The 26,302-nt window shown below is 45.6% G+C and overlaps 1 protein-coding gene across 1 annotated transcript in view; it reads right to left on the bottom strand.

Moving 5' to 3' along the window:
- LOC126202990 (UDP-glucosyltransferase 2-like) overlaps positions 1–26,302 on the bottom strand; it is a 114,547-nt gene that overhangs the window by 84,953 nt on the left and 3,292 nt on the right. The window lies entirely within an intron of this gene.

The raw sequence follows: 26,302 nt of genomic DNA, 5'->3' as shown, positions 1-26,302 counted from the left end.
AAACAACCATGGATGTGCTAGCAGCGCCTATTAGACGCAGGGGGTCCGACAGCCGATCAGTTCCAGTCATTCCACCAGGAAGGAGATGCACGGCTTGTGTTGTCTGTAGGTCAACCATGCCTACACGGTCAATACTGTGGTTCGATCGCGTCCGCATTCTTACTTTGTGCCAGGAAGGGCTCTCAACAAGGAAAGTCTCCAGGCGCCTCGGAGTGAACCAAAGCGATGTTGTTCGGACACAGAGGAGACACAGAGAGACAGGAACTGTGGATGACATGCATCGCTCAGGCCGCTCAAGGGCTACTGCTGCAGTGGATGACCGCTACCTACGGATTATGGCTCGGAGGAACCCTCACAGCAACGCACCATGTTCAATAATGTTTTTCGTGCCGCCACGGGATGTCGTGTTACGACTCAAACTGTGCGCAATAGGCTGTATGATGCGCAACTTCACTCCCGACGTCCATGGCGAGGTCCATCTTACGCAACCACGACACCATGCAGCTCGGTACAGATGGGCCCAACAACATGCCGAATGGACCGCTCAGGATAGGCATCACATTCTCTTCAGCGATGAGTGTCGCATATGCCTTGAACCAGACAATCGTTGGAGACGTGTTTGGAGGCAAGGCTGAACGCCTTAGACACACTGTCCAACGAGTACAGAAAAGTGGAGGTTCCCTGCTGTTTTGGGGTGGCATTAAGTGCGGCCGAGGTACGCCGCTGGTGGTCATGAAAGGCGCCGTGACGGCTGTACTATACATGAATGCCATCCTCCGACATGGTGCAACCATATCGGCGTCATAATGGCGAGGCATTCCTCTTCATGGACGACAATTCTCGCCCCCATCGTGCACATCTTGTGAATGACTTCCTTCAGGATAACGACATCGCTCGACTAGAATTGCCAGCACGTCCTCCAGACATGAACCCTATCTAACATGCTTGGGATAAATTGAAATTGATGAACTTGTGGATAGTATGCCACGACGAATACAGGCATACATCAATGCAGGAGGACGTGCTACTGGGTATTAGAGGTACTGGTGTGTACAGCAATCTGGACCACCACCTCTGAAGGTCTCGTTGTGTGGTGGTACAACATGCAATGTGTGGTTTTCTTGAGCATAAAAAGGGTGGAAATGATGTTCAGGTTGATCTCTATTCCAATTTCCTGTACAGGCTCTGGAACTCTAAAAGAACCGAGGTGATGCAAAACTTTTTTGATGTGTGTATAACTATATACAACTATATATATTAATGATCTTGCAGACAATATTCATAGTAAGATCAGGCTTCTTGCAGATGATGCAGTTGTCCACACTGGAAAGCCTGCGGGCGCCCCGAAGTGCCGCAACACGATGCGGCACGGACTTATCTAATATCTGAAGTAATGCTGGAGGGAACTGACGCCATGGTTCCTGTGGGGCTGTCCATAAATCCGTAGGAGTACGAGGGGTTGGAGATCTCTTCTGAACAGCACGTTGCAAGGCAACCCAGATATACTCAATAATGTTCATGTATGGGGAGTTTCGTGGCCAGCGGAAGTGTTTAAATCCAGAACTGTGTTCCTGGACCCGCTCTGTAGCAATTCTGGATGTGTGGGGTGTCGCATTGTCCTGCTGGAATTGCCCAAGTCCGTCGGAATGCACAATGGACGCAAATGGATGCATGTCACCAGATAGGATATATATATAAAGGGAAAGCGTAGTTACCACAGCTCTTGAAAACTTGTTGAACGATTTACTTTCAATTTTTACATGATACTCTAATGAACAGTGAAACGGACATAGCCTATATATTTTTGTAATATATGTAATATATAAATGGGAACTGTCGAACGGGCATTGGCTATATATTTTTGTAATATACTACATATAAAAATGTATATGTAATATACAAATGGGAACCGATTTATTTATTTTTACTCGATACTCTACGGAACATTCAGACGGAAACGGGCGTAGAGAGGTGGGTCGAGGAAATGGACAGAGAGAGGGGGGAGAAGGTTATGTACAGAGAAATGGGGGGAGAAGGGGATGCACAGAGAGAGGGGGGATGAGAAGATGGGCAGAGAAAGGGGGGAGGGAGGAATTTGGGATGTACGTTCAATTCCTATTTGGAAAACGCGAAGGATTGTCAGGTTCGCTAGTGGCAATAAATTACACTCGATAACCCAAACTGACTATAGCATGCTTCACATAAGACAGCGCTTCAGCGCATAGAGGCGTTGCGATATGGAGGCGTGGAGGGGATGAGGTTTGCGTTTGCGTGGCGGCAGAGCGCGGGCAAACGAAGTCCGTGTTGCCGAACTGTGTTGCTGCGGACAACAACGATGTTCATTTGCCTTCGGTGCATCGTATTACATGTTCAAATCTATGAGGGAATAATACTTTTTAAAACCGATTCCGATCATTCGTCTACATGAGACAAATCTTACTTATGAGTTTTGAGGTTGTGTCCATTGCTCCACAGCAATTGTCTGTGTGATATCGGAAGGCGAGGACAACTGATAGAGCTTTGTGAAGACTTCAAGAGAAATTTTTCTCAAAACAACGATTGTCTAACGACATGATCATCGAAAATAGTTGCAATAATTGCCATTTATTGCGATTTGGAATGTGTTACAAGTAAAAATGTAATGCGTAACAAAATAAACTTCAAACTCAAACCGAAATTATTATATTCGTTTGACAACTGCTTCTACTCTGCATAAATTTTTAAATGTGTATAATGCGCCTATGTGGGTGGGTGTCACTGCTGTTCAGTGTAAACCACTATGCGTGAAAAAGAATCACTGTTAGCTAACGCTAGTGCAAAAACTATCGGCAAAATTGGCTGTACGTTATCATATTTTACGGTGTCAACAGGCATTATGGGTTTAAAGTAACTCGTTCCACATTACAGTGGGAGAACGCAGTTATGAATTTTCCAATTCGTGCCATGAAAATGACAGGGGTTTACGAATTTATCCAGCCGCATTCTCGCAAGTAATACAACAGGCTGGAAAAGCTTAACTTCTCCTTGGGCAACGTGTTGAACATTATAGTCTGAATACTTCACGGGCTACATATTGCTAACCAATGAGAACTAGGAAGTTCTCATGTACAGAGCATGATTCAAATGGCTCTGAGCACTATGGGACTTAATATCTGAGGTCATCAGTCCCCTAGGACTTAGAACTACTTAAACCTAACTAACCTAAGGACATCACACAGATCCATGCCCGAGGCAGGATTCGAACCTGCGATAGTAGCGGTCGCGCGGTTCCGGACTGAAGCGCCTAGAACCGCTCGGCCACTCCGGCCGGCACATTTTAAGTTATTCGTAATTGTAATCCCTTAGTGTTTAGTTGAATTTACAGCCTTTAGAATCGTGTGTTTTATCCTGTAAACCGAATTTAGCGGACTCCTTTTAGTAATCATGCAGATGACTTTTCGTTATTTAGAGTCAATTGTCACTTTTCTCACCATACAGATATCTTGTCTAAGTCGTTTTCTAATTTGTTTTAATCTCTGATGACTTTATAGGACGGTAAATCACAGCATCATCTGCATACAGTCTAAGAGGGCTGCTCAGATTGTCTCCTAAATCGTTTGTTAAACAAGGAACAGAGGAGCGCCTATAACACTTCCTTGCAAACGCGAGATATCACTTCTGCTTCAGTCGATGATTTTCCGTCTATTACTACATACAGTGATCTTTCTGACAGGAAATCATGAAACCTGTCGCACGACTGAGACGATACTCCATAGGCACGCAATTTACACTACTGGCCATTAAAATTGCTACACCACGAAGATGACGTGCTACAGACGCGAAATTTAACCAACAGGAAGAAAATGCTGTGATATGCAAATAATTAGCTTTTCAGAGCATTCACACAAGGTTGGCGCCGGTGGTGACACCTACAACGTGCTGACATGAGGAAAGTTTCCAACCAATTTCTCATACACAAACAGCAGTTGACCGGCGTTGACTGGTGAAACGTTAGGAGGAGAAATGCGTACCATCACGTTTCCGACTTTGATAAAGGTCGTATTGTAGCCTATCGCGATTGCGGTTTATCGTATCGCGACATTGCTGCTCGCTTTGGTCGAGATCCAATGACTGTTAGAAGAATATGGAATCGGTGGATTCAGGAGGGTAGCCGTGCTGGATCCCAACGGCCTCGTATCACTAACACTCGAGATGACAGGCATTTTATCCGCACGGCTGTAACGGATCGTGCAGCCACGTCACGATCCCTGAGTCAACAGATGGGGACGTTTGCAAGACAACAACCATCTGCACGAACATTTCGACGACGTTTGCAGCAGCACGGACTATCAGCTCGGAGACCGTGGCTGCGGTTAACCTTGACGCTGCATCACAGACAGGAGCGCCTGCGATGGTGTACTCAACGACGAACCTGGGTGCACGAATGGCAAAACGTCATTTTATCGGATGAATCCAGGTTATGTTTATAGCATCATGATGGTCGCATCCGTGTTTGGTGACATCGCGGTGAACGCGTATTGGAAGCGTTTATTCGTCATCGCGATACTGACGTTTCACCAAGCGTGATGGTATGGGGTGCCATTGGTTACACGTCTCGGTCACATCTTGTTCGCATTGACGGAACTTTGAACAGTGGACGTTACATTTCAGATGGGTTACGACCCGTGGCTCTACCTTCATTCGATCCATGCGAAACCCTACATTTCACCAGGATAATGCACGGCCGCATTTTGCAGGTCCTGTACGGGCCTTTCTGGATACAGAAAATGTTCGACTGCTGCCCTGGCCAGCACATTCTCCAGCTCTCTCACCAATTGAAAACGTCTGGTCAATGGTGGCCGAGCAACTGGCTCGTCACAATACGCCAGTCACTACTCTTGATGAACTGTGGTATCGTGTTGAAGCTGCATGGGCAGCTGTACCTGTACACACCATCCAAGCTCTTTTTGATTCAATGCCCAGGCGTATCAAGGCCGTTATTACGGCCAGAGGTGGTTGTTCTGGGTACTGATTTCTCATTATCTATGCACCCAAGTTGCGTCAAAATGTAATCACATGTCAGTTCTAGTATAATATATTTGTCCAATGAATACCCGTTTATCATCAGCATTTCTTCTTGTTGTAGCAATTTTAATGGCCAGTAGTGTAATTAAAGTTCATTGTGAGGAACTTCACGTTTATTGCCGTCACATGACATTTTCATTTGGAAATCACACCAAAACGTTTAGATATACACATTCACAGCTATACCTCTACAAGAAAATAACATCGACATCTGAATGAATAATTCGATCGCTCTGTGAATGAAACTGCACTGTTGCGAAATACGGCAACAGCGCAGCACGTGGGAGAGAGGAACGTATGTGTACGGCACTGGGAACACAGGTGTTGTCATCTTGTAAGACTGAGTGCCCACAGCATAATCACCATGAACATGTACGAGAATAATGTTAAAGTAAAAATGTTCAAGGTAACCCGGATGACTGAGTCTAAGCCACGGTACAAAAAGCAGCTCCCACAACATAGACAAACGCTTCCCGCACGAATTACATTCTCTACACATCGCATTCATGGAGAAGAAGTAAAAACTTTGAGGTTCGCCGATGACATTGTAATTCTGTCAGAGACAGCAAAGGACTTGGAAGAGCAGTTGAACGGAATGGACAGTGTCTTGAAAGGAGGATATAAGATGAACATCAACAAAAGCAAAACAAGGATAATGGAATGTAGTCAAATTAAATCGGGTGATGCTGAGGGGATTAGATTGGGAAATGAGACACTTAAAGTAGTAAAGGAGTTTTGCTATTTAGGGAGTAAAATAACTGATGATGGTCGAAGTAGAGAGGATATAAAATGTAGACTGGCAATGGCAAGGAAATCGTTTCTGAAGAAGAGAAATTTGTTAACATCGAGTATAGATTTAAGTGTCAGGAAGTCGTTTCTGAAAGTATTTGTATGGAGTGTAGCCATGTATGGAAGTGAAACATGGACGATAACCAGTTTGGACAAGAAGAGAATAGAAGCTTTCGAAATGTGGTGCTACAGAAGAATGCTGAAGATAAGGTGGGTAGATCACGTAACTAATGAGGAGGTATTGAATAGGATTGGGGAGAAGAGAAGTTTGTGGCACAACTTGACTAGAAGAAGGGATCGGTTGGTAGGACATGTTCTGAGGCATCAAGGAATCACAAATTTAGCATTGGAGGGCAGCGTGGAGGGTAAAAATCGTAGAGGGAGACCAAGAGATGAATACACTAAGCAGATTCAGAAGGATGTTGGTTGCAGTAGGTACTGGGAGATGAAGAAGCTTGCACAGGATAGAGTAGCATGGAGAGCTGCATCAAACCAGTCTCAGGACTGTAGACCACAACAACAACAACAACACATCGCAGGTTGAATGCCCCCCTCCCCCCCTCCACTTTGCGAGGCCGACCGCATTCGCATTGTTGAAGAGGCGAAGGAAGTTATGGAAAAGTTAGACGTGGAGATAAGTGTTCCTCGTCTTACAGGCAGACAAAGACACAGGGAAAACTGTGATCATAATGATGATGTTCTGACATACTGGAAAAGAACTGATTTTATTCCAACACTGGACCACGTTACAACTACATGAGAGAACGGTATGTTAAAGAAAATATTTATCATTTAAAATTTAACATACTTTTATCGTCGCAACTACTGAAACATGACGGTAATGATGTGGCACATAAATTGAATCAGTGCTTAACTGAACTACCGTTGTTTGAAGAAAAATCACTCTTTGTGATTAAAAAGAGACTAATGGGAGAGATTCTTCAATACAAGCAAACGAGTATAAACGCCCTTAATGATCGTGGTTATGTTATGCAAGAGTTGTCTGTTTGTCCTAGATCTGACTGTCATACTTTGCACACGCTGTACAAAATATTTGCTTGCCTACCTGCATCTATTGCTTCAGTAGAAAGAAGTTTTTCAACATTGCGGCGTACAAAGACATGGCTGCGGTCGACAATGAAAGAGGATCGACTTAATGGCTTAGCTCTGATGAACACTCACCCTGACATTGATTGTCCTAGTGACGATGTAATTAACCAATTTGCGAAGAAGAATAGGCGCATATAATGCATCATGTAAGGAAGAGAACAACAATTGTAACTCTTTTATATCATTAGATGGAATTGTCTTGTATATATGTATAATCAGTTTAAACAAGATTTCCTTACACTTTGCATGTGACTTAGTAAAAGGTAGCTCAAGATATCTTTAGCGCCCCCTCCTTGAGGTTTTTCTGTATCCGCCACAGGGCCGGTTTAACCCGACTGTTACAATCGCTCAAAATAATCGGTTTCTAAAATAACCCGTTTTCGGTTTTTTATTCCTTTTACTTCCTGTAACATACGCAGAAATCGAACATGGCTGGAAAAATTTTGACTCCGTCAGTTTCAAGATACTTGGAATCAAAATGTTGTGTCTTGTTTATACAGCATAGACACAATGAGGTAGCTAGGTGCACGCTAAACTAACGCAGACGGGCTTGAAGTTCTGGAACATGAGACTTATTAATGAATAAGAAGAAAAGTACGTAGATGTTACTTAACTTTTATTCTCTTGTTGGAATACATCTCTTGAATAGTAGTAAGCTATAAGCACTGATACAAATGGCGCCTTGCTAGGTAGTAGCTAAGGACTAAGCTGAAGGCTATTCAATCTGTCTCTCGGCAAATGAGAGGAAGGCGTCGTACTTCTGGTCGCAAGCAATGTCGTCCGTACAACTGGGGCGAGGTCATGTCCGTGTCTTGTGACCTGCCATGTGGTGGCGCTAGGTTTGCGATTACACAGTGGCGACACGCGGGTCCGACATGTACTACAGGACCGCGGCCGATTTAAGTTACCACCTAGCAAGTGTGGTGTCTAGCGGTGACACCACATTCCTCCCCCGCAAATCGGCGAACGGTCGTGAGATAAGGCTTCCGCCCGCCGTGGGGAGGACCCCATGTTGACGTATGCGATGAGGTGGGGAGCCTAACAACAGGCGAGGCCGTGCCACCCGCACCCGGCCATTCGGTCCGAGGGGAGCTAGGAAACGCCTGCAAACCTAGTCCAGGGTGCACGTCAACATGAGGTGTATGCGCACGGAATGAGACAAGAGGGGCCGAAGGGTCGACCTCCATGTGGTCGGAGCACCCGACGGGCGAAGACGACATCTGGTCCGGAGCGGGCAAAAGGTCCATGGCGGAGGACGGCTGGTCACGGGAAGCGAGCGGCGGCGCGGGACCCAGGGAGGCGCCAGGCGGTTGCAGCGACGCGTCCACTGCGGGCGGCGCCGGCGGCAGCTGCGGCGGCGGCGCGACGCCATGAGGCAAAATGGAAGGCAGCGTCGGTAACACCTGGGGATGAGGCGAGCCAGTAGATGGGTCCCCAAGGCGCTGACCTGACGGCTCCGTCGCTGAAAGCAGACGGGGAGCGGCAGAACCCAGGCGACGACAGAGGCGCAGCTGATTGAGATGCCGACGCACCTCACCAGAGGCCCCCAAAACCAAATACATCGCGCGGCCGAGGCAGCGAAGAATGCGCCCTGCGAGCCAACGCCGTGAACCGCGATAGTTGCGATAATAGACAACGTCGCCAGGAGCAAAAGCAGGAGTCTGCCGCTGCACAGGAACCTGATGCGGCGGATGCAGCAAAGACATCAAGGTGCGATGAGGACGACCATGGAGCAATTCAGCCGGCGAGCGACCATCGCGGGGCTGAGAGCGATACGAAGACAAAAAGAGCAATAATGCGTCCTCCCGAGAATGCGACTCTTTCAATTTCAACATCTGGGACTTGAAAGTCCGGACCAATCGTTCAGCGGCACCGTTTGACTGGGGCGAAAACGGCGCGGACGTCAGATGTTGAATACCATTGGCCTTGCAGAATGACTGAAATTCTGCGGACATGAATTGTGGGCCATTGTCGGAAACAATAGTCTGCGGAAGACCCTCAATGCAAAAGATAGCAGACAAGGCTTGGATTGTGGCAGAAGACGTCGTGGAAGACATCCGGACAACAAAAGGAAAATTACTGAAAGCATCGACCACAACCAACCATCGAGCATTCCAGAATGGACCAGCAAAATCGATATGCAAGCGTTGCCAAGGGGAAGTGGCTTTCGGCCATGCAAAGAATTTCCGCGGCGGTGCGGATTGTTGTTCGGCACACGCCACGCAAGAGGAGCACATATTCGTAATCGCAGCATCGATTCCGAACCAAGTACAGTGCTGACGAGCAAGTTGTTTCGTACGCACTATACCCCAATGACCTTGGTGAAGAAGCTGCAAGACAGAGGACTGTAACGATCGTGGGACCACGACTCGGGATTGATCATTATCAGAACGCAACAACAAAACACCATGTCGCACAAAAAGTCTCTCCTTATGAGCAAAAAAACGGCGAACCAAAGGATCTTCGATCCGTGACTTTGACAAGGGCCATTGCGTAGCAACAAAACGCAAAACAGTAGCAAGGACAGGATCAGCAGCTGTGGCTGTAGCAACACGACGAAAATCAATCGGAAACGATGCGACCACGTCATCGGCTTCCGAATCAATGAACATGCAAGCAAGTTCGGAAGAATCGAATGCTTTATCCTCAGCAACAGGCAAACGGGACAACGCATCAGCGTTTCCGTGCTGAGCAGTGGACCGATACAAGATATCGTAGCGGTACTGCGAGAGAAAAAGTGACCAGCGAATGAATTTCTGCGCTGTACGCGGAGGTACAGGCGTGTTCGGATGAAAAAGCGATGTCAAAGGTTTGTGGTCTGTGATGATGGTAAAGTGACGACCATACAAGAAGTCATGGAACTTGGTAACACCAAACACGAGAGCTAAAGCTTCCTTCTCTATTTGTGAATAATTTCTTTGCGCAGATGAGAGCAATTTGGACGCAAAGGCAATAGGGCGATCATGCGAGCCATCCTTGTGCGCAAGCACAGCACCGATCCCGAAATCCGATGCATCTACCATCAACAAAAGGGGTTTTCGGGGATCGAATGGCGTAAGGCAAGTATGTGAAAGAAACGCCGATTTCAACTGGCTAAAGGCGCGTTCGCATTCCGTCGTCCAGACGAACGGAACACCTTGACGGCGTAAGCGATGAAGCGGAGCTGAAATGGAAGAAGCATTGCGCACAAACCTGTTTGGAATTAATGCTAAAATAAAGCAGGTGTGGATGCACACCCGAATGGCAGTCTTTTGATGCGATACAAGCCAAGATGCGTGTTTACCACCAAGACGCGCTGGGATTCTTCGTCCACAGGTATTTGCAAGTACGCATCTGCTAGGTCCAATTTCGAAAAATATTTTCCCGGGCACAGTTTGTCAAAAAGATCTTCCGGGCGGGGCACAGGAAAAGTAGCAGTCACAAGTTGTGGATTCACAGTTGCCGTGAAGTCCACACAAAGTCTCAGTTTTCCGGAAGGTTTCGGCAAAATTACTAAGGGTGAGGCCCAGAGAGAAGCCTGCACACGTTCAATTACACCTTGAGATTCTAAATCGTGCAATGTTCTCGCGACCTCATCACGCAATGCGTGGGGAACATTGCGCGCTCTGAAAAATTTCGGTTGCGCGTTGTCTTTCAGTTCCAAATGTGCTGCATAGTTCTTAGCGCAACCAAGGCCCGGTGCAAAAATGTCTGCAAATTCTTCACAAAGACTAGAAACACTGGCGGAAGGCACAGTCTGATTCACTGATAGGACCTGATTTACTATAGACAAATTAAATAATTGAAACAAATCTAAACCAAACAAGTTCACTGCACTAGAAGAACGAAGAACGTAAAATGACACAAGTTTCATTTGTCCCTTGTATGTAGCAATAAGGCTGCACTGTCCTAACACAGGGATCGGCTGTCCTGAGTAACTAGTTAACTTAACATTTGCGGCACGCAATGGCGGTTTGCCCAGTTGTTTGTACGTGTCGTGATTGAGCAATGAAACTGCAGCTCCGGTATCGAGCTGGAATGGTATCACTTTGCCTTCAAAGTCTAAGTCCACAAAAAGTTTATTGTCCTGCTGACGACAAGAGCGACTGTCACGTGCAATTTGAACAGACACTGGTACAGCAGCACTTGCGACTTTACGGGATTTGCGGCGACGTCGACGCACTCTGTTTGTGGGACGAACACAGTCACTGTTAGCTAAAGTGTCACTGGACGGGTGGGAATGAACTGCATGAATGTCCATGGGCGAAGGTCCACGAGCCTGATTGTCCTGGGGTCGATTCCGGCGCGAAGCAAAAGGCCTGGAAGTTGTGTGATTGTCTGATCTAAGCCTTTTCTGGCAAACACTTTGGACATGTCCTTTCTTTTGGCAGTAAAAGCAAATAGCTTGGCGTGACGGGCAATTTTCACGCGAATGTCTAGTTGCACACCTCGGGCATGATTTCACTGCAGTTGCTTGCTTACGCGGCGCACGTGTTTGCGAGCTAGGCTGCCGCTGCTGTGCGGACGGGCGCGAGGGCCGTGTAGCGTCCCGGGCAGCGCGGCCGGCGGGCCGGTTAATGTGACACACTGCTGGCGAAGTTTCAAAAGATGCCTGAGCAAAGTCAAGTGTGTCTTGCCTATCCAATATGTCTATCACTTGTTGAAGGGAGGGATTAACTAGTTTCAAAATCTGTTCCCGTATGCGAACATCAGAAACGTTCTGTGCTATTGCATCACGCACCATAGTGTCTGAATAAGGAAGTCCACAGTCACATTCAAATGCACACTCCCTAGTAAGTCCTTGCAAAGTTGCTACCCACTCCCTATTAGTCTGACCGGCCGTACGTTTGGTACGAAAGAACGTATACCGTTTTGCAACTACATTTACTGTTTCTTTGAAATAGGCATCTAAAGCAGACAAAATTTCTTCGTAGGACAGAGTTGCTACGTCGCGTCGGGGAAACAATTTCACTATCACACGGTAGGTAGACACACCGACACAAGAAAGCAAAAACGGCTGCCGCTCATTACCTTGAATTCTGTAGGCTGCTAGATGGAAGGCAAATTGTCGGGACCACTCAGTCCACGACTCTTCGGCCGCCACGTATGGCCGAAAGGGAGGTGCAACAGCGTTTTGTGGCAGCGGTAGCGAAGAAGCGGCGGCTGCCGCATCGTTTTGCAGCGCACGTTGACCCTGGACGAGCTGTCCAAGGGCTTCCAATAACGCCTGCGTCTGCTGATTCTGCAAGCGAAAAAATTCGGACAGTACATCTGGAGATTGTGGCGAAGCCATGACACAAACGAATTAATACAAACTCTTTTACTCGTCGCCAAATAATGTTGTGTCTTGTTTATACAGCATAGACACAATGAGGTAGCTAGGTGCACGCTAAACTAACGCAGACGGGCTTGAAGTTCTGGAACATGAGACTTATTAATGAATAAGAAGAAAAGTACGTAGATGTTACTTAACTTTTATTCTCTTGTTGGAATACATCTCTTGAATAGTAGTAAGCTATAAGCACTGATACAAATGGCGCCTTGCTAGGTAGTAGCTAAGGACTAAGCTGAAGGCTATTCAATCTGTCTCTCGGCAAATGAGAGGAAGGCGTCGTACTTCTGGTCGCAAGCAATGTCGTCCGTACAACTGGGGCGAGGTCATGTCCGTGTCTTGTGACCTGCCATGTGGTGGCGCTAGGTTTGCGATTACACAGTGGCGACACGCGGGTCCGACATGTACTACAGGACCGCGGCCGATTTAAGTTACCACCTAGCAAGTGTGGTGTCTAGCGGTGACACCACACAAAATATTACATTAAATAAGGAAATAGAAGAAAACATCGTCCGTCCACCGTTCGCTGCTGTGCGATAACTGGTTGAGTACTAAAAAAAAAAAACAACGGTATCCTCCTGTTGATTCAAATTTTTTGAAACTCCCCTCAAAAATCATGATGTAATCGATGGTCATACCACTATTTGGGCATTACGAACAGTCGGTGCTGAAGGGTGAAAACTGAGGGTGAAGAAGTCTATTTTTCATGTTAATGTGTCCGTTTTCAAAAGATGCAAGCGGGTGAAGGTATGTTACGTATGTGGTGTATTATGTGTATTACGTATATCGGCCACTTTCAATTTTTATTGTAAGCTACGAATGAATCGTTAAGTTATAAGTTTTTTTCCGTATTTGATGTCGCAAGTTTGTTGTGGGTCCTCCGGTTTTTAATGTTTTAAAGCCAATGCACCACTGTAATTCATTAATACTGACTTCGTAAAATAATTCCAGGTTAGGGTTCGTACCGTTGTGTAATACAAAATGATGCTCGCCCACAAAGGTGAGAAACTACCGAACAGACCAAATGGACTGCATGTGCACGTGTGCCCTGTAATAGGATACACCACATGATAACAGGTATTTTACTCACTCAGCAACGCTCTATCAATTCTTATGCCATGTGTTTGTTGCTCGTTTCTGTCGGCATTGTTGTTAAAACAGCACTGATCGCTATTCCCATTTTCTATTACGACGCAATATTTCAAAGCAATGGAAATTTTTCGAATAAAAATTACTTTTTTTTTTAAAAAAAAGAAAAGGTTTAGTTAAAAACCAAAAATTTTAGCACTGTTGGTATGGTTAACTGAACTTCGTTTTTTCTACCTGGTGATAAAATTAAAAACTCCTGTTCCATCCGAGAGCAAATAAATACCGAAAGATACCGGTTATTCAGAACTAAAATACCGGTATCGGTTTCAACCGGTCAGTTTTCGCATCCATGATGCCTCTGAGATCGATGACCGTTAAAGAGGCTCACATCTCCAGCTATCCACTGCATGCGGTTACCTTCGCGATGTTCGTTCGGCCACTGGTTTGAGATGGATCTACCACAGACAGCACCAGTTCGCACCGTTTTTGGTCAGTGACAGGGAGTGACACACGTACCCGGTCGCTGTCGGTTACGACCTTCCTGCGCTCGGTGTTCTCACGGAGTGCTATGTGGCTGTGGTTCGTACACGATGTCCTGTCGACACATCGGACAGCCCACGTTGACAAGCCAACAATCTGGGCTACTCCTTTCGCGGTGTGGCCATGGGCAAGTCCAAACACGCTAGCTACGATCTGCCATTCTGTGACGCCTCCACGCGTACTCAACTCAGAGCGGTGATTCGCCGCGCGCACACACCACTGCACTGTATAAAGGCACATTTGCATGCCGTGCGTGAGTTTCCTCGGAAACGCGAAATCTTAATTAAATAATTAATCTCTGACAAATAAATAAAGCCTATGGCACAGAACTGCAGCGCTATGTCGCTGATAAAACAAAACACAATTAGAACACTCTTATGTTTGATTAAGAAGGGAGAGGTCTTGCAGAACATCTGGTGCAGGAAGCACGTATATTTTATTAACTGGCACACCGCCATATTTGAGGTTATATAAGAACACTGCGAGTTGCAATCTTACTAGGCACTCGATTCTGTAAGAATTTATATTTATGAAAGTAAGTAGAATTATTTAACTGTAGGCTTATTCGTTGAATATATCTGATTTAACTAACTGTGTAAACTTTTTATGTTTAGTAGACAGTCACCTCTGTACGACGTATTGACATGGCTGGCAAATTATTCTAATATTGAGATTTAGATTTTGAGTCCGCACCTACCGCAGCAGTCTTTGGAAACGATTTAAATACGAAGTCCGATTATTTGAATCACATTTCACGGTCAACTACGAATAACATTGCATTTACGAAAAAGCCATTGTCAAGCGTCTGATACCAAATAATTAAACGTCCACGTTCCAGATAAGCAAATATTAATTACAACCAATCACTATAATACAAAATGAATAATTAATATTTCATTTTATTTTATTTTATTTATTTATTTTATAACTGGTGTGGCTTGCGCCACCGGTGGAGGATCACGTGACCGGTTCTAGAGCGTCGACAGCGCTCCAGAGCGACCGGTGTGCTTTTTTAAAGGGGCGACGGTCTTTCTGTACTGTGAGCTTATTACAGAGTTTTGCATGCAACCCACAGTAAAGTATACATTAGGAAAATGTCAGAAATTTGGCATTGTGATCATACACTGTGGTGCATCAACATGAACCGATGACGCGTTCTTACGTCAGCAGCTTCGCACGAGGGCCGCCTCGCATCGTAACCAGGACTAACGATACTCTCTAAAAAGAAGTGCAATTAGGACATTTAAGCCGGCCACTGTGGCCGAGCGGTTCTAGGCGCTTCAGTCCAGAACCGCGCTGGTGCTACGGTCGCAGGTTCGAACGTGCCTCGGGCATGGATGTGTGTGATGTCCTTAGGTTAGTTAGGTTTAAGTAGTTCTAAGTCTAGGGGACTGATGACCTCAGATGTTAAGTCCCTTAGTGTTTAGAGCCATTTGAACCATTTGAGGACATTTAGCTAAGACCTCAACGTAGGAAGTGATGCACAAAAGTTCCAAATATCACTTGTAGTTCGCCTTGTCACGTTAACATGGACACGTTTGTAGTGAGTTGTGTTTATTATTAAGAGTAGTGCACACAGATTCATAATATCGACACTTAAGTTATATTCTTTATGTTGTGGAATGTAAAGTACTCGAAAGTATCTCTTTTTGAAGTCATGGGACACATCCAAATGTCGTGTTGCACTTCCTTTAGCCCGACGTAGTGCAGCAACCAGACGTGGAATGGACTCAACAAGTCATTACAAGTATCCTGCAGAAATATGGAGCCATGCTGCATCTATAGCCGTCCATGAGTGAGAAAGTGTTGCCGGTGCAAGAATCGTGCACGAATGGCCTCTTGACTATCTCCAGTAAATTTTCCATGGGATACATGACGGACGATCTGGGTGACCAAATCATTCCATCGAACTGTTGCATGGGGGCTTAATTAAATAAATGAAAATAATTTTTATTTTTAGTAGCTGTCTGTCCGATTACGAAGTCTCGTAAACGGTTGGCCCTGACTAGTATTACTCCGCAATCTGACTGCATAGAATAACAACAAAGAATGAAAGAAAATTTCCGTTAACACAATTAATTAATTAAGTCCCCAGCAACTATAAAATCTACGAAACCAAAGCACAAGTGTAACTGTTCTGTTTGTGGAAGTGTGATTCAACGTACACATCTGGCACGGTTCTTCCTCAATAAGACAAGATATTTTAAATACCATTTATACTGAAGTAGTTAAAAAAAATAAACAGAAATACTATAATTGCACATCGAAACCAGAAATACAGTCTAATACAAGAACACGAGCCAAATGCTTTGTTGACTGAACCTGTGACCAAGGGGCATTATTGTTTCACACATTTGAAATAAAAAAATAAAAAAATTTTCTTTACCTTTATATATATTGACGAAAAGTACTCTGATCATTACAATATCTCCATTCGAACAGCATCTGGTGTCTAGCCCATCAAAACATCTGCACACAACATGGCCTCAAATAGTACAGGTATCAGCATCCTCTCTCCAAAGCACTAACTACCACCACATCTCAACAACGACTGACTACTGGGACTTTTCAACAAGCACTACCAGTGGAGGCGGCGGAATAAAACTCTTTGGCGCAATCTCTGGCGCTGTGGCTCAGTGTAGCCACCTTTCACTGTCCAGACTGTTCTTGATAGATGTCGTGAACAGCTGTGACCCAGTGACGTGACATCTTTGTTTGGTGATATGACGTCCACGACTGGCTGCAGATGGTCTCCAGGTAGCCCAGCAAAACCTTTTCCAGTCAGTGATCGGTTACGTTGGACCAGAGTCCCTAGTGCACTCCATGTAAACACAGCCCACACCATTATGGAGCCACCAATAGCTCGGTCAGTGCCTTGTCGACAACTTGGCTCCACGGCTTCGTGGGCTCTGCACCACACTCCAACCCTACCATCATCTCTTAACAACTGAAATCGGGACTTATCTGACCGTGCCACAGTTTTCGAGTCATCTACGGTCCGACTGATATGGCCATGACCTCCAGGAGAGTCCGCCAAATCCCAACGCACTGTCCCTGTAGATACGTTCGCCGTAAGTCCCACATTGATTTCTGCAGCTATTTTACGCAGTGTTGCTTGTCTGTTAGCACTGACAACTCTACACAAACGTCGCTGCTCTCGGTCGTTAAGTGAAGGCCGTCGGCCACTGCGTAGCCGTGGTGACAGGTAATGCCCGAAAGTTGGTATTCTCGTCACACTCTTGACACTGGGAAAATCTGAATGTTGAATCCCCTAACGATTTTTGAAATGGAATATCCCATGCGTCTAGCTCCAACTACCATACCGCGTACAAAGCCTGTCAATTGCCGTCGTGCGGCCCATATCACACGGGAAAACTTTTCACATGAATCAACTGAGCACAAATGACAGCCCATCCAATGCACTGCCCTTTTATGCCTTGTGTACGCGTTAATACCGTCATTTGTTTACGTGCACGTCGCTATCGCATGGCATTTGTCACCTGACTGTAGGCTAACCTTATCGTAACCGCGTATGACAGGTAACATAGTGAATGAGTAACTATCTCATTGCCGGCTGTTGTGGTTGTACTGACGAGAAACCTGTTTTACGAATCACTGACGTGTCGATGTCCTCCAGATAACTCCTTTGTTGCCTTACAACTTTACAGGTTTTGGTCCTACTGTGCAGCAATATCCCTGCATGCAGCTGCGAGACTCGTCGCCGGGGCCCTTGCAAGTCGCGAGTCACTGTTAACTTTTTTGTTAGCACCATCGGTGAGTCATCAAATTTGTTTTACGGCGCTAAGACACCAAACTCGCCGCGCAGCGCACAAACGGGCGGCTTATAACGGCGCAGACTGCAGGAGTGTGTTCGGAGACTCTGTAATGTCCCCACAGCAAATACCCTCTACCACGCACCAATTAATCATTTTCAATCAAACCATCCACATTCATTCACTTTGGAAAAGTTATCTGATCTGATTTTTTCGTAACGTATGCGGCGACAGCTCGTCGACGCCAAAGTATTTTCTAGTGCATTTATTCTTTGAAATAACAGAGATGCATATATGCATTCTCCATGGTTGTTAGAGTGGTAACTAGGACCGCTTCTGGAGTATCGGTTGAGGGATTGACGTGTTTCTGAGAGATACATATTCTGCTTTTCTTCTCGCTAAAGCGAGTCAATTAACATTTGTGCCGCTAGCGGTTTGTTTTGAAGAGAAAGAGATTGTAAAAGGAAAATAATTAAGGCGTGGAATCACCGGAGACTGGACATGTAATGGAGATGGATTTAATACACGATTTCCTCCATAAATAAGGTTTGTGACTTTTTTGTTCTACAGTGAATGAACGAATGAGTTTTTTCTGAATCATTTGTTGATCACGTTGGCCCTGTAATTAGTGGGGAAGTTTCAGCTGTGTCGAAGAGAGCCTGCAATCACTGAGTCTGTGTTAAATCGTCCAAAAAGGCTTCGTACACATCTGGAATTCGCAATCTTTCGTAAAAGGAACAAATTGTCCACACGATTGATTCTCCCGACTGACTGCAGTTATTAACAGTAATAATAAATGTAAAGATCTCTTACAGGAAGCCAGCCGCTGATTACCAAGACGAAGGACTCCACCAAAGATTCTATTTGGCTGATTCTTTTTATCACGTAATGAAATCTTATATTAAAAACTATACATAGATACAGGAGAGAAAGAGAGAGAGCGAATGAAAGTAGAGATAATACTAATAATCCTCCATTAGTCTAATTTTTCGCCTGTCTCATCACGGATCAGCCAAGAACTGGGAGGGCCTTACTTTACTGTATACACTTATGTGTGAAGGTGAAGGGATCTTAAAGACTACAGATACACGTCTGTACAGACAAGGCATTACACAGAGATAGCGGCTAGCTGCATTGATCATCTATTCTTAGATTAAAGAGACGGCAACTTATTATCCGAACATTAAAATGTTAAAACTCGCAGTATGATTCCAGTAGAATGGAACGCGAAACTCTGAGAATCGCAAGTGATACTGAAATCTGGTTTCGCAGGACAGAGTGGACTAGGGCGTGGAAAGGGGCCAAGATCAGTTACACAAGAACACACAACTTTATTCCTCGAAAACCAATGCACAGTTTTCTTTTTGCGAAAAGGATCAAATACACGGCTGAGGGCCCAAGTACAATTTCAGATCAGCAAAGGAAATTCTTAAAAGGCAAGCATTTACAAATTTCGGCTATAAGCCGTATTAAGAAAAATTTAAATTAATTCCTCGGCTGAAAGCCCAATAACATTTCAACATAATTTCAAAAGGGAAATGGATAGGTTAAAGTTAGATATAGTGGGAATTAGTGAAGTTCGGTGGCAGGAGGAACAAGACTTTTGGTCAGGTGAATACATAATAGAAGGTAACCTTTAAAGACAAGCATTTACACAGTACAACAGAAAACCATCTTAAGAAAACTTGAAATATCTTGACGGCTGAGGGCCCAAACAATTATTCAAAATAATTAAAAACAAACCTTAACATAAGCATTTACACAGTACGGCTGAAGGCCATTTTAAGAATTCAAGATAATGAAAGACAAGCCTTACCGACAGGAATTTACACATTACGGCTGAAAGCCACAGATTTTAAAACAAACGCGGCTAAAGACCTAAATACAGAGCAAACAAGAATTTTAAATAAAACACAGCTAAAGGCCTCATCTTAAAATACTTCACATAAGGTTCGGCTGAAGGCCATACACTAAACATAGAACAGACAAAATTAATACACCGCTAAAGGCCTGGTACAGTACTTGTGACAAAAGAAAATCACAAAGAACAGAACAGTGATGCTCAAAAGTGTTCCAAGGGTCGGCCTGGGGAGGAAACTCTTAACAACAGTTTAGGTGGGACAGGCATCCAAGCGTAACACTAAATAATCGGGTGCCAGCACGACCTAGGTACGGTTGAAGAACCAGCCAACAACCTGATCAATTCCCCTGTCGCAACCGACCGACTGACTACTCCAGTACGCAGGCAGCATTGGTCTGCTCAGCGGAAATAACAGTAGCTACTCACAGTCCCACGTAAACACTTGCACCAAGAACTCCGACAATCCTAAAACCAATCACCGTGGTACAACAAGGAGAAATGACAAGTCACCCACAGAGACTTTAAATAAGCGGGCGACGACCAAACACACGTCGTCCGATGAGGCGACCGACCGAACGACCAACCAAGATCGTCCCCACTCAAGTTATGAGTGTCGGCAACGGTCGGGCGAGTCTCGGCCGTCCGGAGCTCACTGCAGCTCCAACCCGACTCATCTTGATGACCGTTCGGAACTCGGAGACACGACGACCTGGGCACACTGGCTCGGACCCAACCGTGCAGACGTAACACTTGCCATCGGCGACGACATCTCTGCACGAGGCCCAGAAACGGTCAAAAGACCAAATACTTGTCGTCCAGTGAGGCGACCAAGTGAATGAACAACCAGCGGTCGTTCCCGCTCCAATCTCCTTCCGTCGGACAGCTCACGTGTGTGGCCAGCGGTCGGCGAGTACTGGCTGTCCGCGCCTCACAGGTGCTCCGTCCCCGACACACGACGGCCCGGAAATACTGCTCCAGAGATAGTACGACGGTGCACTATCGATACGCGCAGCTGCTGCCACTCGCGGGCAACCGAACCAGCAACCTAGTGACGCTAGTAAATCGAATTAAAAGAAAACGAGGCGACAGAACCGTGAAAACAAGATGACGAGCAATAAACGGCATGATCGCGAGCCGCTCAGATACTTCCACAATTGTTTACCATCAAATGAAGGGGGGCAAGAATCTAAAAAAACTTCGTTATTGGGTGACACCAGTGCTGAAAAGTCAAAAGATATGTGGTGAAAATAATGTCGCAATTGCTCGGTAGTGATCGGAAAGATATCAGTGATAAAGATTCGCTGATGACTTTGTGTTACCCTCAGTGAAAGATGGGAAGACATGTGGGACATAGTGAGCGGAATGTAAAGTCCAGTGAGTACAGGATACAGATTGAGAGTAAATCGGACAAAGACCAAGGTAATGAAGACTAGCAGAAATGAAAGTAGTGAGAAACTTTATATGACAGTTAGGGACCACGAATAGTAGGAATTCTGAAATGAAACTTCCTGGCAGATTAAAACTGTGTGCCGGATCGAGACTCGAACTCGGGACCTTTGCCTTTCGCGGGCAAGTGCTCTACCAACTGAGCTACCCAAGCATGACTCACGCCCCGTCCTCACAGCTTTACTTCTGCCAGTACCTCGTCTCCTACCTTCCAAACTTTACAGAAGCTCTCCTGCGAACCTTGCAGAACTACCACTCCTGAAAGAAAGGACATAGTGGAGACATGGCTTAGCCACAGACTGGGGGATGTTTCTAGAATGAGATTTTCATTCTGCAGCGGAGTGTGCGCTGATATGAAACTTCCTGGCAGATTAAAACTGTGTGCCGGAAAGGCAAAGGTCCCGAGTTCGAGTCTCGATACGGCACACAGTTTTAATCTGCCAGGAAGTTTCATATCAGCGCACACTCCGCTGTAGAGCGAAAATTTCATTCTAGTAGGAATTCTGTGCTACGGTCGCAGGTTCGAATCCTGCCTCGGGCATGGATGTGTGTGATGTCCTTAGGTTAGTTAGGTTTAAGTAGTTCTAAGTTCTAGGGGACTAATGACCACAGCAGTTGAGTCCCATAGTGCTCAGAGCCATTTGAACCATTTTTTAGGAATTCTGCTATCTTGGAAGCAAAATAACGCGTGATGGACAAGGCAAGCGCGACATAAAAAGCAGACTAGGAAAGGCAAAGAAGGCATTCTTCGCCAGAAGAAGTCTACTCAGTACCAATCATCGGCCTCGATGACGTAGACGGGCGACCATCTGCTGGGACTGCGCGTCGTCCGTCAGCTCCTACAAACCGGCGTATTCATGACGTGGCTTGTAACAAACAACGCGTGCAGCTTAACAGTCACACAGCGCCTTCCTAGATTACCGTAAGGGATTCCACACCGTTTCACGTCGAAGAATGCTAACCTTCATCCCATCACACTGAGTCACGGGAAACAGGTGCTGGTGCTGAAGCCGAACTGGCAGCAAATGGACCCAAAATGACGTACACTGGGGAGAGCGCTATCCACGTGTAGAGATGGCGGTAGTGTCGCGGACGCAAAGTATAAAATGCCAGTGCATTGACGCAGGTATCATTTCCACCCAGGTGATTTGAGTTGAAAGGTTTCTGACGTGACTGTGGCCGCACGTTCGCAATTACAGATTTCGAACGTGGAGTGGTGGTTGGAGCTAGACACATGGGACAATCCATTTCGAAAATCGTTAGCAAATCAGATATTCCAAGATCCACAATGTCAAGAGTGTGCAGAGAACACATTTCAGGCGTTACCTCTCACCACAGACAACTCAGCGGCCGACGGCCTTCACTTAACGACCGAGAGCAGTGGCGTTTGCTTGGAGTTGTCAGTGCTAACAGACAAGCAACACAGCGTGAAATATGGCGTCAATGGACTACGGCAGCAGACGACCGACGCGAGTCCCTTTGCTAACAGCACCACATCGCCTGCAGCACATTCCCTGGCCTTGTGACCGTATCAGTTCGACTCTAGATGACTGGAAAACTGTGGCCTGGTCAGATCAGTCCCGATTTCAGCTGGTAAGAGCTGACGGTAGGGTTCGAGTCTGCGCAGAGACCACAAAGCCACGGATCCTAGTTGTGAACAAGACCCTGATCAAGCTGGTGGTGGCACCGTAATGGTGTGGGCTGTGTGTTTACGTCGAATGGACTTGGTCCTCTGGCCCGACTGAACCGATCATTGACTGGAAATGATTATGGTCAGCTACTCGGAGAAAATTTGCACCCATTCGTGGACTTCATATTCCCAAACACCAGAGCAATTTTCATGCATGACAATGCCCAATGGCATCGCGCCACAGTTATTCGCGATCGGTTTGAAGAACGTTCTGGAAAATTCGAGCAAGTGATTTGGCCACTCAGACTGGCCGACGTAGGACACAATCGACAGGTCAGTTGGTGCACAACAAGCTGCACCGGCAACCCTTTCGCAACTTGGATGGCTACAGAGGTTCCATGGCTCATTATTTGTGCTGGGGACTTGGAAGGGCTTGCAGAGACCATTCCACATCCAGTTGCTGCACTATGTCGGGGAAGAGGACGTCAGATCGATGACAGGACGTACTCTATGACTCTGGTCACCTCAGTTTACAAATATAGCTGAAGTCATATCCGCATAGGTGACTGACAAAAAGATACACACAACAAGACAACGCTTAACTGCCCCTCTTCATCGTTACTGTAGTTGGTACGAAGTAAAGAACAGTTAGCGTCTCAGCACCAACCCTGAGTCTAAAACTTATCGATTTAGCTACAATGAAACTTACCTACAGTGGGAACTGAATCACACAGATGATGCAGTCATACTATTTACATAACGAGAATCCATCCAGTCGACAGAACACCAATGCTGATATAACAAATAACGCCTTAGGTCTGAGGAAAGTTGCAACAAGAACGCCTCTTGGGCAGTGTCTTTTTAGGACAATAAAAACAGGCAGCTGGTTGCTACACGAGACCCCTAGTGGAGACAAAATGCAGCTCAGTTTGCAGGATAAGAATTAAGAATGGTTCCTTTCAGCGCCGAACAAGTAATCTGCACATTTTCTTCTACTAATTAGCACACACAGAAACAGGACTCGAACTAGCAGAGACACCAGCGAACTACAATCCGGGAAAATGAAATTCTAGAGAAGTGAGATCCGTAAAAAGCAGCATATGGAATGACAAGGAACGTGGCCTAGTGAACGCGGAATAGTCACTCACTGACATCCTGTAGCCGTGTTAAGTTGGTTCGGTCATTTTCCACCAATAAAATTGGAAAGAAAAGCTAAGTAAGTCACTCAACCGTAATGCAGATGTCTGGACTTCCCAAGACGGACTCGAGAGAACTTTACAATCGTCAACAGAAACTGTACTGTAAATTATATGATTTGAATTTCACACTGACATATTTTTTCAAAACTTTTGGCAAGAGAAATTAACAAGGAAATGGATTCAAATAGTCCAGCAATATTAAGAAAGAAACGTCGTAACGGAAGAAGAAACAACAGAGAGAGAGTTTTGCAATAAAAGTATTACTGATGGAAGTATTTCAACGTACGGAGAACAGAAATACAGAAATAAATATATCGAGGAAATCAAAAAGGAAACACAGTAAAATCACAAAGTAGTAAGATGTGGAAAGGAAGAGAAAACAACGTGAAATCAAGACCTAACATTGGCACATGGTCCACAGCGAGAGAGGAAGAAGCAACAACCGACATACAGCTCGCGAAAGAACAGAAAAGTGTCCATTGCAATCGAAAAATTATTGCGTCTACCGAGGTCGAAACTGAGTGTGACTGTGTAGCTATCCGGATGCGAGTAACAGGCCTCAGTCAGCTCAAGTTAACTACCGGATGTTTTTACCGGTCACCCGATTCCGCCTCAGCAGTTGTAGAATCAGTCCGAGAAAATCTACGCTCGCTTTGTCGGAAGCACTTTGATCGTGGAGTATCAGTTGGAGGCGACTTTAACCTACCGAGTACAGACTGGAAAGTCTACTGATTCATTACAAGTGGCACGGACAGGCTTGTGGAGCACATTTGAACAAATTTTCCAAAATTTTCTTGAACATTTACGTTGACAACCACACGCGACAGACATGTTTTAGACCTTTTACCTATGAACAGGCCTGGCCTTATCGACAGTGTCAATGTGGAGAAAGGGATTAGTGGTCATGATGTGATCATAACAACGACGATTACTAAAATCAATAAATTCAAGAAGGCTAGGAGACTATTTTTGTTGGAAAGAGCAGATAAGCAGTTTTTAACATCCCACTTAGAAAATGAATTGATACTTGCAGCTACATCTACACGAGTACCCTCCAATTCATAGTTAGGTGCCTGGCAGAGGGTATGTTCCAGTATGATGGACGTGGAGGAATTATTGGCAAAGTTTAAACAGATTGTAAATCGCTCCCTGGAGAAGTTTGTGCCGAGTGAATGGATCCAGGACGAAGAATACCCACCGCGGTTAATAACAAAATTCAGAAAACGCTGAGGAAGCACTCTCGGTTGAAAAAATAACGCGGGAATGCAGACAGGCAAAAGATACTAGAAATTCGTACGGCTATAAAATGATCGATGCGCGAGACATACAACAACTTCCACCGTCATACTGAACATCTGAATTTCGCGTTTAAGGAATCGTTCTCGCTGGAGGATCGTCAGCATACCGCCATTTGACCAATAGTGCAGACTCCCTCGTGGAGGAAATAGTAACAGGCATCCCTGCCGTAGAGAAACAAGTGAAAGAGTTGAAAAGAAACAAGTCCACAGGTCCGGATGCAATGTCACTTACTTTCACAGAGAGTACTCTTCGGTACTGGCCCCTTACTTAGCTTACATTTATCGCGAATCTCTTGCCCAGCGGAAACTCGCACGCGATTGGAAAAAAAATCGCAGGTGAGTGCTGTGTATAGGATGGGTGAAAGGACTTTTCGTCCTCACTGCAGGGAAAATGACAGATATATGGACGATTTGTATGCGTTCCAATGGACTTGATTGCTTACGAACGATTAAGGACTTTTCAGAAGAGTAAGGAGTTAAAAATAAGAGAGGCGTTTTTTGAAGCTTTTAATCACCATTTCCCAGGCGAACAGCAGATTAAACATAAAATGAACTGTGGATTTAAGCCGCGCGGGGTAGCCTCGCGGTCTTGGGCGCCTTGTCACGGATCACGCGGCTCCCCCCGTCGGAGGTTCGAGTCCTCCCTCGGGCATGTGCATGGGTGTGTGTGTTGTCCATAGCGTGAGTGAGTTTAATTTAGATTAAGTAGTGTGTAGCCTTAGGGTCCGATGGCCTTAGCAGTTTGGTCCCATAAGACCTTACCACAAATGTCGTTGTGCCAGGCCCTTGAAGGGCCGCGAGGTCGACTCCAGTCCACCGCAGGCAGTGGAGGGTGAAGCTCTGACGGTGCCAGCCACTCGTGCTGGCGAAACGTCAGAGAAACGGTCAAAAAGACGTCGGCCGAAGAACCCGAGATACAAGCCAACAGGAAGTTTGTCAACAAGTGGCTACTAAAGCCTTAACAATTGTGTATTTAAATGTATACCTCAGCGGAATTCCCGCGCAGTTCAAAGGACTGTAAAATGCCACGTCGCCACTACATACACGGTGACAGTTATTCAATATACGAAATAAAATAGTCATAATTTCTGAACGAAAAAATGGTTCAAATGGCTCTGAGCACTATGGGACTCAACTGCTGTGGTCATAAGTCCCCTAGAACTTAGAACTACTTAAACCTAACTAACCTAAG

This window comes from Schistocerca nitens, chromosome 9 (genome assembly GCF_023898315.1).
Source record: "Schistocerca nitens isolate TAMUIC-IGC-003100 chromosome 9, iqSchNite1.1, whole genome shotgun sequence".
NCBI lineage: Eukaryota > Metazoa > Arthropoda > Insecta > Orthoptera > Acrididae > Schistocerca > Schistocerca nitens.
This window is presented reverse-complemented; position numbering and strand designations above follow the sequence as displayed.